Here is a 15,083-nt window from a genome sequence, read left to right as displayed (position 1 = left end):
CATCCAATCCTGCCATGTAGACAATTCAAACTTGAACTTTTACTTGCCCTAACTTTTGCATACGAGCTCAGATTTGAGTGTCGTTCGCACCGTTGGATTCAAAATGATGAGCTCTTCGATTTGAAGATGATTTTAACAAGATTTTGACACTTTGATTTTTGAGCATAAACTTGAGCACTTGATCAAATGGGGTAAAACATATTTATTTATTTTTTTCCTCCAAACTCTACTTGACTTTCTAACTCGTCATAAGGTCCTCACAACTAGAGTTGTTACTCTACATGCTTATATATATATATATATATCCACCCACAACATCAACCCATCGATGACCTATCAAGAGGGTCCACCTTTGACTAATCACAAAACTTTTGGGCTTGCGTGTGAGCTAGCTCATCCTAGATGACATCATCCTCATCAATCCCATAGCTGCGCCACACAATCCTCTGGGGTAATCTTTTGGGTTTGTACCTTTGGGCCATGTCATCACTTCCTCATCCAATTGTGTTAAAGGAAAAATCAGGTCACACCAATGAAGAGTCTCCATGGCTAGGGTTTGGAGTGGTGCAAGGTTTTGTCGATATTTCATTATAAGTTTAAGGCTTTACCTCTTGCACTGCATCGAGCTTCCCTTCAATCTATGCCATGACTCAACTAAGGGATCTTGAACTTCCATTAAGAAATGCATCAGATGAGGATCTTTATGACCATTGTAAGAGTGATTCTCAACGCGACCATAATTTCCCTGCGTTGATTATTTCAACCATAGCTCTGTCTTAGAGGTCTTGCAGACCTTCGAATCAACACCAATACTTAGTGCCGATGTCGATGGATATTAAGGTGCCCTATTGTGGTACCCCTCCTGAGATTGAACCAATCCAACCCCAAGGAGTTACTATCCCTTGTGCATTCCTTGTTCTTGGATAGGGAATCCCATGCATGCTAACATAAGTGTTCCTACAACCCTTACCTACCACTGGTTGCATGTGAACTCTTGAAAGGTATCCACCTCACCTGCCACATGCCAAAGGTTTCAGGCTTCAAAGAAGGCATGTAAGAAGCTCCATGGCTATATGTGGATAATTTTGAGGCCAATATAGTTATACCTTGATGCAAGCATAAGATATCTAGGATGCTTATAAAGTAAGGATGGCGAAGCATGCCTGCATGGGTTTCGGCTATTCCTACACTTAAAGGGAGGATAACCCTTCCAACGTTGACTCAACACCTTTTGCACAGGTTCAAGGGCTTATAGCCCAGTGAAGGAACATCCATGTATATGTACATACCCTACCAAATGGGCAGTCTCTTATGTACTTATTTTATGTTAATAAAAGGGGTCTCTATGCCCAATGTTCCAAGTTTTTATTCCAAATCCTTATGGATCTTTCCACTGTCTATGGTGTTTCATGACATCTTTGTATTACTTACATATGCATTGTTAATCAGTATGAATGAGAATTTACCCAAAGACAGGATTTTGGTTCAAGAATATGACTCAAGTTATTTTATTGTATACAACATTACACATTTTGTTGCAGAGTATATGTTATGAACTATTGTAATGAGCATTTAACATAACACTTCATTCCATTGTAGATGCATACACTATTTCAACTTCTTTATCAACACTATTCATTTATGTGGTGTGACATATGTGTTTATGTATGCATTTATTTATCATAACTATGACGTTATCTCTGCATAGAGAGGCATCCACATGCTCATCACATTAACAACACCATTACAGTCCAAAAAGAATCCAAACCATTTCAACTAAAAATGCATTATAAGTTCATCAATATTTAAGAAACACAAACATATACTTATCTTTAAATTTGCATGGCAACTGAGTCTGGGATAGAGGCTCTCCACCCAACCATAAACACCTGCAACCACACTTGCAGTTGTCACCCTCGAGCCAGATTCCAAATTCTGAGTGGGGTGTTTGCATAAGGGTTTAAAACACTAGCTACCAATGGAAAAATGGGATCCAAAGGGCTTCTTTCTTAATCCATATAATTGACACTACCATATTCTCATCACAGGGAGTCTAGAGGTTCTTGCCTCACCCCAAGTGCATATGCAGTGATTCACTCCCTTCCAGGAAGTCCAGGATGCACTGTAATAGTAATTCAATAACCAAGGTCTTTAATAAAGTCTTCTTTTGATGTTGTTGCAGTATTAGCCTCTTCCCAAGTTGTCCAAGGCTCCATAGCCTGATATCTCAACCCACAACCTCTAAGGGAACCAAGCTGTTATAGGGCTCCATAGATTGCATCCCAACCCACAACCTCTAGGGACCAAATTTGTTATAGGGATCCAAATACTGTCTCAACCCACAGCCCCTAGGGACCCAAGTTGTTATAGGGCTCCAGGAATCCTATCTCAACCTAAAACCTCTAGGGAACCCCCAACTATTATAGGGATCCAGAGACTAGCCGCTCAACCCATAGCTTCTAGGGAAACTAAGAGCCATTCCCCTTCTCTTCTCTCTTATTATGTGTTGCCTATTGATCGAACCAAATTTCTCTATTTTTTTTTGTTTCTCAAATTGTGTCTCCTCTCTCCTTCAAAATGAATTTGAATACCATTCCTTGCCTTCTTTTCCTATCTCACATTTACTGCTTCATCCTTACTTTCTTGATCTGCGGAGTTCCCCTCTTGGTTTCTTGTCACTTTTCCTTGTGAAATTTCCGAAGTGCATGGGCCTATGTACCTTCCTTGCACTTCATTCAATTTTAAGAAAAAATTCATTAATTCGTGCACAAGACAACTTTTAATGGTTGTCCCAAACATTTCAGATTTTCTTCACAAGAAAACCTTAACATCCTAAGCAATAAATCCCCCTCCCCAGCTCTAGAATCTGTGTCCCTTTGACTTAGTCCCTTTTCTTAATTTCACATATTTGTAAAAAATATTTACAATGTATTTTATGATAGAACTATGGGTGGGGCTGTCAAAGGATGTTGTAGTAGTAGATGTTGTAACAACAAATGAAATAACAATTGTCTATGTTAAATCTGCTAAAAATGTTGTAACAACTGATGTTGTAACACCCAGTCATATACTTTCAACATGGTAGTATCACCACTTTTCAGTAATTTAAAGAATTATTTCTTAAAAGATGGTGTTGTAGCTATTATATCATGGTGTTTCAATATACACACACACACACACACACACACAAACTAAAATAAAAGGGAGATATAGGTACTCTTTGAGCCAATATTTTGTAAAATTTTGTGCTATATATACACTACATTTCCACACCAAGTGAAATGATGGCCAATGTTGAGTAGCTAGATATAGTAAAGGTGTTAAAGATGAAATGGTTATGGGGAATGAGACTAGATTCAACTCCAAGTGGAGAAAAAGGATCAACAAGAATGGCACAAGTGTAATTGCAACTGGTAGCATTGAATCTCTAGTTGCAAGAAGTGGTGAAAGGGAGCTTCCCTTTGTTTATGTCAGTTCCTGGAGAAATGGTTGTGTTTGAAGCTCACACGTAGAATAGCTAGGAGGTAGAGGGCTCTAGGCTTAGGCTTAAAGGTCAAAACAAGTCAATGACTTGCAGGATGATGAAATAAATTGAATTTAGTATAAGAATGAAGGCAAGGAAGGTGACTTAGAGGTGACTTGGGGTATCCTAAAGGGCTGCTACAATTTTTCACTAAAACTATAAGTTGATTGCTCATTGCGACTTCTACAAGGCAAACACTTTCCATATAGATTATTGTTGCAAATTATTTGTGCTTGCCTAATAGTTTGAGAAAATATTCAAGGTAGAGTTTTCTAGGGATAGTAATTAGGGGTCAAAGTCAAAGTCAAGATAATCCATGGAATATGAATTAGCATTGATCACTTCACAGCTTGGGTATGATGAACCTCTATTCACTGGTGAACCTATGTATTTTAGATGTTGCAACAATTTTCAACTAAATAAATCAAACTTCCTTATGAAATAACCTCTTATTGGTGAATTATAACGTTGGAATCCACTTGGAATTAGGCTTGAAACCTAATGCAAACATAGTCAATTATGCCCTTTTTTGATCAAGAGCATTGATCCCAACAAATGTTTATTTTGGTCAATTGTATACAAGTTTAAGGTTGAGCATTGGTTATGTGAATTACAACAATGCATCATGGGTAGGATCCTTTAACTTGCTTGGACTAACAAAGGATCCTTGAACTCGACTTGACAAAGTTTTGGTTTTGTAAATGAATTGCATTGACAACTGATTAATGAATTGCATTGGAAACAATCATTGAGTTTTAGAGACATCATTGTTTTCTTTTATATTTATTTTCATAATGATCCATGTTGATGAGATAAATAGGCCATAGGCCTACTATTTATGGATCATATGTTATCAAAGCAACTAAATTTGTAGCCTTGAAGGAGATGTAGCACCTTGAGGAGAAAATGTAGGGGGTATAAATCCATTTCAAATTACTTGTCAAAGCTTGAAAGTGGGCAGCCAAAGAGGTGTTTCTTCCACCCAACACTACATCAACACTTGGGGGATAAAGATAAAAAATTGAGAAGCACAAACATGGTAACAAATGTTGTAACAACAAGCCATTTCATCTTGCTTATAAGAGCTTGAAAGTGGGAAACCAAAGAGGTGTTTCTGCCACCAAACACTACAACATTGTTGACGGTGTTGGACCTGCCAACATGTCCAGGGGATCTCCCCAGTAAGAAGTCCCAATTATACCTCGGACCGTTTGGTGTAGGAGTCCAACAGTGGGTCATAAGGTAATGCCTTGACCATGATGTTGCACAAAGGCAAGTAAGATAACTCTGTCAGTAGCAAGGGTGTGACTGATGTAGTGAGTCAAAGAAGGTGTATGAGAGGTTCTAACACATAAAGGGGAGATGAGGGTGAAGGTGAGTTCTAGGTTGAAAGGGATCAGTCCCAACTCAGCTAAGAACACATAATACAAAAGGACATGGATAGGTTTCGGTGAAGCAATCCACTCAGATGCGACAATCACAACATACAAGGTAAGATAAGACATACAACGCTCACAGATCAGTCCGAGACGAGTGCAATGGTTGTTACAAAAAGGTTCATGTGAAAGATCTGTCTGGTGTCCAGCAGAGCAGTCGACACATACAGGACATCATTAACAACATATACAACACATTAACAACAAGATTCATATAATTGCATACAAGTCAGTTCATACACAAATACATAAGTTAAACAACTTATATCATTAAGGCAAATGAAACAGTCCAACTACAATAACAACAGATGCATGAAAATGTGATGGCTCTTATTATATAAAGGAGTGTAAGTCACGATCATACCATACATCCATGTAAACCTGCTAGCCCCAATAGTGGAACGTTACAGCCACATCCACCTGCTCCTCCAAAGAGATGAACTAGCTCTGTGCAATGGAGAATCCAATGTGTGTTACAATATTGTCCAAGCTTTATCCAAGATAGTCTTATCAAAATCTTGGCTGACCAAAAGCCTATACAATGAGTTATGAGGGACTATTTATAGAAAAGGGTGGGGTGGCCCTTGACATTCCCCTTCATGACAATTCAACTACCCTCATGACTCTTCACCTACTCTATGACTGTTACATCCAACTATTGACACTTGACTTACAATTGACAACATGGCTTGAGCAGGCTTGCAAGACATCATTGACACTCAGTCCATTGTGATGAAACCAACTCTTTGACATGTTTGTGATGGTGAAGGTGGTGAGTTGATGCCAAGCTTGGACGTCCATGATGGTGTGTATGCACCTCATGGTGACATCTTGCTGAAGTGAACTCTTGCCTCTGTTCAACTAGTGCATTGGTTCAACCCCTTCATCCAACTCGTCTGCTAACATGTGCATGGTCTTCTTGGGTGCGGCTAAACCATAAAAACACTGATGCATAGTGTTTGTGTTGATCTTCAAGTGTGTGTTGGTGGTCACGTGCATAAACTTTCCGAAGTACATGTTCAGCTCTAGTTGGACTTGATTCTTGTCTTCGCCTTGGTGAGTGTGTTGAATGGGTTGGATTACATGTGTGTGCTCAACAACATGCATGTTGTTGAATCCCTTGCATGTGATCAACAACACTACTCACCATGTCTACTCTATGTCAGCTGCTGGGATGGATCCTTAACTTGTATGGGTGCAGTTTCATCCGTGAGTGCATGTTGCGTCCACCGCTGTTCCTGTTCTTGTTGTAACTCATTCGTCTGTCTGTGTAGCTTCATGTTCTTCTTGAGTTGATGCTTCAGCACATGCAACTCCTTCTTTGTTCCATCTTCTGCCTTCACACGATCTTCATGTCATGTCGTCACTTCATAGCCAGAGTCTCCAAAGTTGCTTTCATCATCAATGGACCTGCTTGAGCTTGCAACCTTGTTCTGCCTCTGTTTGTCAACAACCCTCCTCTTGCATTTGTTGCATTTGTTATGTTGTCTTTAGTTGTTGTTCATGATGTTGCTTGTTGTGATGATGCTACCATCATATCTGATGTCCTTGTCTACGAACAACTTGATGTCTTTGTGGGTAGGCAAGTCCATGGACACTTGATCGAATGCATCCCCAAGTGTGCTCTGAATGATTTCTTCATCTCTGCTCTACTGGAAACCATTGTACCTTTAATGCTGAGAGGCATATGAACACCTGGGATACCAGGAGACATCGAAACACTCACGTCAAGCAATCTGTTAGTCAAAAACAAAAATGAACATGAGAACTGATTTGCAACATACCTGTGTGCATGATCATGAAGGTTTCACAATTTCGGCTGGGAGGTTGGGAGACTGAATACCAAGACTACACAAGGCATAGTCTGGGCTGTTGGAAGACTGCTGATTGTTGGAACTATGCAATGCACAGTCCATTTTGGCTGCTGACTACTGGGATTGCGTAATGCACAATTCTAGCTGCGAAGGACTGTTGGCCTAGGGACATATTTGCACAATTTCTTGGGCCAAGCAGCCACTGTCCTCCAAAAATGTAAAAAACAGACTTGGAGGCTAGTGCTGGACAGGAATGCACAAATCTGGAGAGGAAGGTGAGCCTTCCTTCCCTGGATTATGCAATGCAACCTTGTTGAAGGGAGAGTCTGGGCCAAGGTTGGTCCGACTCGCCGATGGGCAACTGAAAGCAACTAAGACAGTAAATGCATGGTGACACTATGTGATAGTGGAAGTGATCGACATTGCATGCAAAACATGAATGAAATATTCAACAAACAGATCAACATTCATGTGGGTGAGGCAGTTCACTAATTGGGCAAACATCTGTGCAAAACAGTTTCATGCATGTGACAACAGTGGGATAGCAACAAAAACTGAAACAGAGCTAGGAAAAACTAGTATATATATAAACGACAACAAGCGTTCAAATAAATCAAGCAAATAGTACTCCCACAAGTGAAACAACAAAAAGCGACAAAAATGCAGCACAAGGCATGGGAAGCGGGCTTACCCCAAAACAGTTGAGTTGAATGTGACGACTGCTCCTAGATGTGATATGGGATGTCATAGCTACAAGGTTGATGTGAGGAATGAGCTCTGTAGTGTATGGTTGATGATTTTGATAACATTGAGGTTGTGACACGCATGCAACGAATCTAGGGGAAGTGACACTTGGTGGGAGGTTTTGGAATTGTTCCTTGCATGTAACTTTAATTGCTAAAGATAGATCCCTGAAACAAGGGATGCCTTTGCATGCTGCCTTGGAAGAAACAACCCATGCATGCAAGTCTATGTTGCTCAGTCCCGGAGGTAACTGGTCAACTCAGCTGCACATGCAAGAGACTGCTTGACTACTGGATAAAAATGCACATTTCTGGCTGGGAGATGGGTTGACTGCCCAGGAGGTTTGCACAATTTCTAGGTAGAGAAACTGACTGCCACCTATATTTGTGCAAATCCTAGGCGGAACAGCCTGTTGCTGGGAAAATTTGCACAAATCCTGCTGGGAGGGTTGGCTGGCAGGATTGCGCAATCTTGAAGCCCAATAGGCTGTCAGAGAGGATTACGCAATTCCTGGAGGGAAGGTTGGTTTCCCTCAGGAAATGCACAATTTGCAAGGGGAAGTTGCTCAACCTGCAGCTGGACCAAGTTCGGGTGAGCACCCTATGAGGGGAATGGATCAACTGTGATCAACAAGTTGCCTTTGTTCGAGGAAAACACTTGAAGCTTGAGTACTTGACAAAGCAAGACAAAGTGTTGCGTAAGGTTGCTAGGGAGGCTCCAAAACATGCTAAGGAAAAATTTTGGAGGGTGGTTGTAGCCACTAAAACAAACACTTAGGGAGTCAAGAAAATAAATTTAGAAGCACAAACATAGTTAACAACAGAATGAAAAGCAGATGTTGTAACAACAGATGATATAAAAACAGATGCCATAACAACATGCCAGTGTTAAATATGCTAAAAAAGTTGTAGCAGTTGATGGTGTAACACCCATTACTATTGAAAATGCTAAAACTGTTATGGAAGTTGATGTTATAACAAATACTACTAGTGAAACTACTAAAAAATGACCATTACAACGGATCATGTAACAACAAATGATGTAACAATAGATGTTTTAACAATTAAGGGGGTAGAAAGCCATTTCATCTTGCCTATAAAAGCTTGAAAATAGGCATCCAAAGAGGTTTTTCTGCCACCCAACACTACACCAACACTTGGGGTGTTGTAACATTTTCTTGTTACATTGAAAATTTCAAAAAAAATAAAAATTTATTACACTTTGTAATAGTTTGTGTGCAAATATATAATGTTGCAATATATTATTTCATTTTATTTTAATAAATAAAATTTCAAATCATTGCACACTAACTATCATGCATTTTCTATTGGTGGTGATTGATGCTTTGGTGATCGACGACTCTTGTTATGTTGTGTGGCCCCCTGCGTTCTCAACATTTAACAAAGGTGGGGGGTCGTGCAAAAAGTTGTTTTTCTAAAACAATTTTTGCAATATGGAAATGACATATGAATTTCGCACCCCCCCCACTCATTACAACTTACTGCCCACCCTCCCACGCGAAAAACCATTCTCAATTTTTGGTAATAAATATCACCCGCCACCATTTTATTGACTGTTTGCCATTTAATTCTGAATATTGTTTTCCATTTAATTCTAAATATGCCCCTTATCAAAATGTTCATTTCACTGCATTCTCATTCAGTTCTTAATTTAATTGCTCCGGCCTCTGTCTATCCACTTTAACCTTTCCTTCAATTATCAAACATAGAGAATCAAAGTGTGGAATTACAAAAATCCCTTAGCGACAACTCAAAAATATAGTGTGCAATACATTTTACAGGTAATTATTCTCCTTGCTACAAGTTGATAGTTCAAAATGAGTTCAACTAAAGGAAAAGAGTCTCAGGTTCAGTCTGAAACCCTCCCAAAAATTGATGAATTTCCCTTAGTTGATAGGGAAAGTAGAATAGAAGATACAAACTCAGAGTTTGACCTATATGAATTGCAAAATTGGGCTTCCCAAAAGTTTCAAGATAATAGCGATGAGTTTTCTCTGATATATTTCCTCAAACTCATCCTTTTCCGAAACTTGTAGTATGGTGTGTGGATAGGTACTTACCCAATGAGAAAAAATAATTTCTCAAAGCGGTGAAACCTTATTTTCCGTAACTTCTGAGTCCATTTTAAAAGCCCCGTGCATAAATTTTCCCAGCTCTTTGTAGCCATTCTCTAGTGAAATTCTCTTGGAAATATATCAAAAGTTAACTTTTGAAAAAAGAGCGACTATTTTTGAATATTCGTGCCTGAAGGGACTAGTAATCCCACTCACAATTTTCCTTACCCTTCATCAATGTTTCCAAAATTTTCAAGACAAATCATATGCATTGTATTTTGTATTTTAGGGTATCAGAGTGATGAGAAAGTGGATGAAGTAGTTATAATTTTTTTGTCAACTTTTTGTCTAGATAAGAAACCACAGATCTTATTCAATTTCAGCCAATTTTTACCGAAGGCATTCATGACCAGTTTCGTAAATTTGGAGTTGAAAATGATTTTAAATAACAATCAGTCCTAGTGTATTTGTTTTTGTATTATCAGTCAGAAAAATTCCCAATACAATTGAAAAATCAGGATCTTCAAGGGAATCAATGGTCTGTGATTCATTGGACGTCCTTGGTTAGAAGGAATTATGAGGAATTTTCCTTCACTAATTTTGTGAACAAATTTCTTCACATGTGCTACAGTCTATTGATAAGTGATAGTCCTCCCATATTTAACTTGAAATCAAAAGGATTATTCACCTTAGTGAACAAACATAGCATGGTGATTGGTATTTGTACCAACATTTTACATAAATTAGATTGTATGGGTGTGAACTTCCACCCTATCAGTTGCCAATTTTTGTTCTTATGCATATTTTTGCACTTTAATTCATCAGACAATGCCTCAATGTAGATCAAGCGCATTTTTTACCTAGAAGAAAATAAATCTTGTATAAACTGAAGGCACATGTAGGGCCATTTAAAGTGAATTAAAGGTTAGCAGATAAAGAGGTGGAACAATTATTGGCACAAATGAAGTTTAAATTGGGGGCTACTTGGCCATATGATCCCATTGGTAGAATTTTATCCATTAGAGTTCATGAGAAATCCCCACCCTATTTTCATGTGTCCAAGCTTGAGATAGAGAAGTTTGATAATAAGGACAACTAGAAAGAAAACACTTTGCGGAAAGTGAAAAAAGAACAAACTATGGAGCAATCAGTAGGACAGAAAATTTTGGTTACACCTCCAATGAAAGAAAAATAACTTAAGAGGACAGATCAAAGCTTATCAGAGTTAGAAATGGAACAGTTCAGAGTATACAAGAGAAAGAAGACAAACAATATGGAGGGAGCAGTATCAGAAACTGTCTCATTTGACATTTCTTCACCAACTACTATTGTTTCAGGTGAGCCTGTTTTTAGAATGCAAGAATTGGATCCAGGGACAGAACAATCTTCTCCTTCTTCTTCTTCTAACCAAAACATCTTTTCTAAGTTTTTGGAAATCAAGAAAAAGAATGAGGCTTTGAAGGCAGTAACTTATACCGAGTTCTGGAAGAAAACTTCTTCCAGTAAAAACAGGTTGCTTTCAACTCTTGATACTGAAAAAGGTGAATTTAAGTTAGCATTTATTGAACCTAAATTTTTTTCTCCTAGAGCTACTGGAGATTATAAGACTTTTGTTTTATCTTTCAATACTAAACAGATCCATCCTATAGATCAGATTGATCTGCATAGACAAACTGGTGAGATGATCTATTCCTCTCTCACTAGTTCTGCTTCAAATGTATCAAAATTGCAAAATTCTTTGAATAATACTATTACAGAACTTAAAATGGAAAATACTTCTTCTCTGGTGAAGGATGTTAGGATCAAATCACTGGAAGACCTTGTAATTAAATTAGTTTTGGATCCCAAAAATGTGGATGCGGCTCAAGAAGTTCTTAAGAAGAAAAATGAAGATATTCAAGCACTTAGAAGATAGTTGAAGTTTCCCACAACAAAGCATCCCCAAACACAAGAAATTTGGGAATTGGAGAAGCCACAAAACCTGCAGATTCAGAAAATGCATGAAAGTATGGAAGAGTTGTTAAAAGAGAAGCCACAAAATGACAATGTAGTAATTCTACCAACAAAAACAAGTTCCACAGAAGATATTATTACAGAAATTATATCACAGGCATTATCTTCTCTTAATCTAAAGAATGTAGAGATTGGAAGATTGAAAGAAAATCTAGGTAGACCTGAGATGAACAAAAATGAATTAGAGAATGTGTTATTTGGGGAAATAAAGAAAAATGCAAATTTACAAAAGAAATTAGAACAATATTTGAGCAGTTCTAACAATATTCAATGTTTATCATAGGCCAAAGAACAAATTTGGATAGAAATTATGTCATCTGTGTCTGATATTTGACAGTATATGGAGATTATTATAGAACAAGAGGAGTTGATTGAAAGAGCCAAAGAATTTATTAATGACATCAAAATACAATTGGGAAATAAACCTGGACAACCAAGTCAGGTAATAAAAGCTCTATGACAAGGTCCTGAGAAGAACTTGAAGAACTAGGAATTGTAGACAAAACATAATCAATTATTCAGACTAGAAAAGTTCTCATGAAGAAAAATCTGATGTTGAAGACAAAGGAAAAGTGTGAAAATATTCTAGTGCAAATCAATAAATTCTACAGAAAATTTTCTATTCTACAAGAGAGAGGTCTTCATCTTTTAAGAATTCATATGGCCAAATGGTAACATAATACCAATATGAAAGATTGTTGAAGAGAGAGGCAGGGGACATGACAAAGTTTGTTGGAATCAAGGGAGAGATTAGTGGTCATAATCTACTTCAAATGTTAGTTGATGACCTTTTCATCTGCTACAAAATCAAACACTTGTTCATAATAAAACCTTCTTATGAGAAGTATATTGATGTAGATGAATCATACAGACAGATGATGGATCTCAATTACCCAATAGATGAAGAATGGGAGTAGTTGGTCAAATTTGCTCAATAAATTCATCTTATCAATGTAAAATATTAGCATTATATCACAACTACTAAGCATTTCAAGCCACACACTAAAACCGAATGCAGAAATCAAGAGCAGTTGTAGACATTTTTGGAGTAGTTTTCTGAGCATTTTTCAATTTTTAGTTAAAAGAAGTCTTGCGAACATCTCGATAACTTCTTGATTTTATCTTGAAATCATGATTTTTTGGCCTAGCTAATGTTTGCCAATTTCTACCAATATTTTCTAGATTTTTCCGATTTTTTGGTTTTCCTGACCCTTGCCGATTTATCCCGATGCCGATGTTCGCAACATTGGTTAAAAATTGTTTAAACATTATCCGAAGCTTGGATAAAGAATAATTTGAATTTAAATCTTTTAAGAGAGGATATTTTGTAAAGCGGTATATATATATATATATATATATATATATATATATATATATATATATATATATATATATATATATATATATATATATATATATATATATATATATATATATATATATATATACCTTATTTTTTAATAAGAAAGGGTTGATACCTAGAGAAAATTTTTGTAATATTGTTGTAATATTTTCAACTTGGATATAATCAAAGACTTCTAGTTTTCATTCATGAAAACAATTATGTACTTATGAGTTCTTCTTGTAATTTCATACTCTGTTTCTGCGTATATTTGAGAATAGTATAGGGCATTGGGAAGGGCTAGATTGAGTATCAATATCCCTGACGTTCCTCTGTAAAGTTATGTTCATAATTGAGTTAGAAATTGAACAATATGTTCAATTTACTACCCATAAATCTTTATATTGTTGCTTCTATGCTGTACTTGGATAAATTTGTGTTGACTATAGAGGTTCGTCTATATGCCTCTATTATTATTAGATGATTAATTGTTTAGGGAGAATGTTTAGACTTATAAATTACTCTTGGAATTATTCTCAATTCCTCACAATGATGCTTTGGCAGAGTTCTTTAGTCGAGGACTCTCTACAAAGATACAACATGGGGGATCAAGAAAACAAATTGAGAAGCATAGACATAGGTAACAACAGATTGAGAAGGAGATGTTGTAACAACAGATGTTGTAAAAACAAATTTTGTAATAATATATGCCATAACATCATGTCAATGTTAAATCTACTAAAAATGATGTAACAACTGATGTTGTAACACACATTACTGTTGAAAGTGTTGGAACTGTTGTTAAAGTTGATGTTATAACAACTGCTACTATTGAAACTATTGAAATAGTGGTAGTTGTTGTAACAACATATTATGTAACAACGAATGGCGTAACAACAAGTGTTGTAACAATTGAGGGGGTAGAAATCTATTTCATATTTCTTGTCAAACCTTGAAAGTGGGAAGCCAAAGAGGTGTTTCTACCACCCAACACTACACTGGCACTTGGGGATCAAGAAAACAAATTGAGAAGCACAAACATACGTAACAACAATTTGAGAAGCAAATGTTGTAACAACAAATGCCATAATAGATGTTGTAACAATAGATGTTGTAATAGCAAGTTATTTCATCTTGCTTGTCAAATCTTGAAAGTGGACAGCCAAAGAGGTATTTCTTAGTAACTTTGCATTTTTGTTTTATCCGAATTTAAACAGGAACACAACAAATTACAGATATAAACATACACATAGAGATGAAGCATAAATCATACTTCAGTTCATTACTGTAAAATACTCAAATATGCTTACAAACAAAAATGGAAATAAACTAGCTAGGGCAATGGTAGCTTATCTATGAGAAGAGATGTGGTGGATACATGCCTCTGAACTCTTTTACAATGAGGCTCGAAGGCCTATTTATTGTTGAGAAACAACGGAAAACCCTAAACATCCAAAAACCTAACCCTAGGATATGAAGCGCCAAACTATGGGCCTCGTTTGGGTAAATGGTACATCAACTTCCTGGGGGCATAACTTTGGCATACAATCTCTATTTGATGCACACAATATGTTGTTAGAAAGATCTATCCAAGCACTGCAACTTTGGGAAGAGCAACATTAGTCCATGGGCCCATGTTGCTCCCAGTTTCCAAAAAAAAAGTCATTTAGGGCCTCAAAACGGCTCTTGAAGTTCAAGACCCGAAAAAACTGCTAAAAATAGTAAACTATGCTACAATTATGGAAACTGAAAAACTAAAAGAAACAATGGTGGGGGTCCAAGTGGAATTGGCGGTGGCCACCAATATCCACCTGGATCAGTGTTATTCTTCTTCTGAGACTTGTGCAATAAAGTTGTTGTTTTATTTCATTAACAAATTTATCAATGTTGTGTGAATAATTGAGATACTTGTGACTTCTATCTAAGAAACCTTAATCAGTCACTCCATAGTCTCTGCATCTTATTTTCTTTCATTTCATGCTTTCTGTTGTAGATATAATGCATAGGATTTTGTTTAGCCCTATACTTTAAACCTCAGATTTCTTTATGTTCTTCTCTCCATACTACAACATCAATTTTAAAGGTTGTAATCACATAAAAGTAAGCCAGTTGTATTTATTCATTATTTTTTCCAAAA

This window comes from Pinus tabuliformis, chromosome 2_2 (assembly GCF_031772625.1).
Source record: "Pinus tabuliformis cultivar Carrire ecotype Pingquan chromosome 2_2, CPIR1, whole genome shotgun sequence".
Taxonomy (NCBI): domain Eukaryota; kingdom Viridiplantae; phylum Streptophyta; class Pinopsida; order Pinales; family Pinaceae; genus Pinus; species Pinus tabuliformis.
The sequence above is the reverse complement of the archived record's forward strand: the minus strand, read 5'-3'. Positions refer to the sequence as shown.